The sequence below is a fragment of the Scylla paramamosain genome, chromosome 4, assembly GCF_035594125.1.
Source record: "Scylla paramamosain isolate STU-SP2022 chromosome 4, ASM3559412v1, whole genome shotgun sequence".
Lineage (NCBI taxonomy): Eukaryota > Metazoa > Arthropoda > Malacostraca > Decapoda > Portunidae > Scylla > Scylla paramamosain.
This window is the reverse complement of record NC_087154.1, coordinates 9,297,501-9,300,000: the sequence shown is the minus strand read 5'-3', so window position 1 is coordinate 9,300,000 and position 2,500 is coordinate 9,297,501.

Below are 2,500 nucleotides of genomic sequence, written 5' to 3'. Positions count from 1 at the left end.
AGACAGGACCAGTGACAGTAAGGGGGATAGAGATTGAAGTGGACAGAAGGACAGGATAGAAGAAGCACGTGACTCGCCCTCTCCCTCCCCAACATACCCTCCCCATCCACTACTGCACCTTCCTCCCTTCCCCTCCCTTTCACTTCCATTCCCTTCCCTTCACCGCCGCCGCCACAGCCACAGCAGCAGCAGGAGCACTAGTAATCACGGTCTCATTACCTCGCTGGGATTACCTCGGGGTCGTCCTTTTAGTCTCCAATCTGCTTAATGGCCTCGTTCTTTTAATAGACTATTAATGAAAAGCAAGACAAAACTCTTCGGTGAGGAAAAAAAGAATGAAAATAAAATAAATAAAAAAAATGGATGTACGGGTTACTTAGTTGGTAAGAGAGAGAGAGAGAGAGAGAGAGAGAGAGAGAGAGAGAGAGAGAGAGAGAGAGAGAGAGAGAGAGAGAGAGAGAGAGAGAGTCTTTTCAGGGACCCCACAATTAATTTCGCTATCAGCTTATCTGCTTTTGTTTATCATCACCACCACAAATATGGGGTGATATTAACGTACCCCCGGCCGGTCACTGCTGCCCAAAGGAACACTAAGGAAGAACAAGAGCAGTAGACTTGTTGGCCCTTACGAGTCTGTTTTGTGATAAGCTACAGTATTTATTTATTTTTCTTATTTTTTATTTTTTTCCCTCTTTAAAACGAAGCAATGCGTGAGAGGAAAGGAAACTCAATAAGTTTCGAGGCTCTTTTTTTCCGAAATTGTGAAAAAAAAATGTTAATGTGTAAAAATATCTTTCCATATCATTATAAGTACATATATATATTTTTTTCCAGTGTTGTTTTTACGTGATGGTCAGCGGGTACTCACTCTCTCTCTCTCTCTCTCTCTCTCTCTCTCTCTCTCTCTCTCTCTCTCTCTCTCTCTCTCTCTCTCTCTCTCTTCATCGGCAGATATGTGTGTGTGTGTGTGTGTGTGTGTGTGTGTGTGTGTGTGTGTGTGTGTGTGTGTGTGTGTGTGTGTGTGTGTGTGTGTGTGTGTGTGTGTGTGTGTGTGTGTGAACACTTTATTATGTAGAACGGAGGAGGAGTGAAATGATGAAGGGAAGGAGGGAGGGAGGATGGAGAGAAGAAATGAAAGAAAAAAAAGTAGAAGGAAAATTATAATTATAAAATTATATATATAAAATTATAAAATCATAAAAATAAGAATACGTACAAATTACCATACACACACACACACACACACACACACACACACACACACACACACACACACACACACACACACACACACACACACAAACACACTCACACATTTGCAGTCTATTATTTAACTTCATCTTTCCTCGAGACATTTTCTGACGAAGGATTAAGAGGAGGAGGAGGAGGAGGAGGAGGAGGAGGAGGAGGAGGAGGAGGAGGAGGAGGAGGAGGAGGAGGAGGAGGAGGATGGAGTTCGATTTCCGTTCACGCAGGCGGCGACACATTACTAGGAAACGTAAGGATGTGATGACTGTGTGTGTGTGTGTGTGTGTGTGTGTGTGTCCCCGCTGTACATCTCTCAACGTCAATGTGATGACTGTGTGTGTGTGTGTGTGTGTGTGTGTGTGTGTGTCCCCGCTGTACATCTCTCAACGTCAAACTGAATCACGTAATGTCATCGTAATTATTCTTGTATTTCTCTATGTACTTATCTACGTAGTCTACATTATTATCTGTTTATCCACTCCCTCCTTTAGTACGTGTTCTTTTGTAGTTAATTTGTCAGTTTCTCTCTTATTATATAGACCTTTTTATACTTCTATTCACACTCAGCCGAACAATTTCACAACAGGGCATCTTGAAAAAAAAAAAAAAGAATAAAAGAACATAAAAAGTGTGGCGTTGTGAAGTAAATTATCTTTGTTATCCGTTCTTCCTTCTCTTCTGCTATACTGTTTCAGACTTGTATCTCCATTCTCCTGTCCTCGTTTTCTTTTTTCTCCCTCTTTTTTTATTACTCGGATTTTCTCTACTTTTTTGTCCTTTATATTCGTTTATTCTTGTATGACTAAGTACGTCTGTGTGTATTTTTATGTTCTCCACCAATAAACATCAACAACACAATAACATACAGTTTAACACACACACACACACACACACACACACACACACACACACACACACACACACACACACACACAGAACCAATACTCGAGAAGAGTGAAGGGAAAGATAAGAGGAGGAGATAAAAATTAAGAGCCTTAACTGAGAACTAAACAAGATAAGGAGATATTTGTGGTTCATTGGCGCGGGTGATTGAGGTTACAAGTTGGAGGAGAAGGAGGAAGGAGAAAGAAGAAAAATAAGAGGAGGAAAAGGAGAAAGAGAAAAAAAAAGAAAAGGAATCTTTCTTAGGCTTAATAACAATGTGTGCATGTTGGAGAGAGAGAGAGAGAGAGAGAGAGAGAGAGAGAGAGAGAGAGAGAGAGAGAGAGAGAGAGAGAGAGAGAGAGAGAGA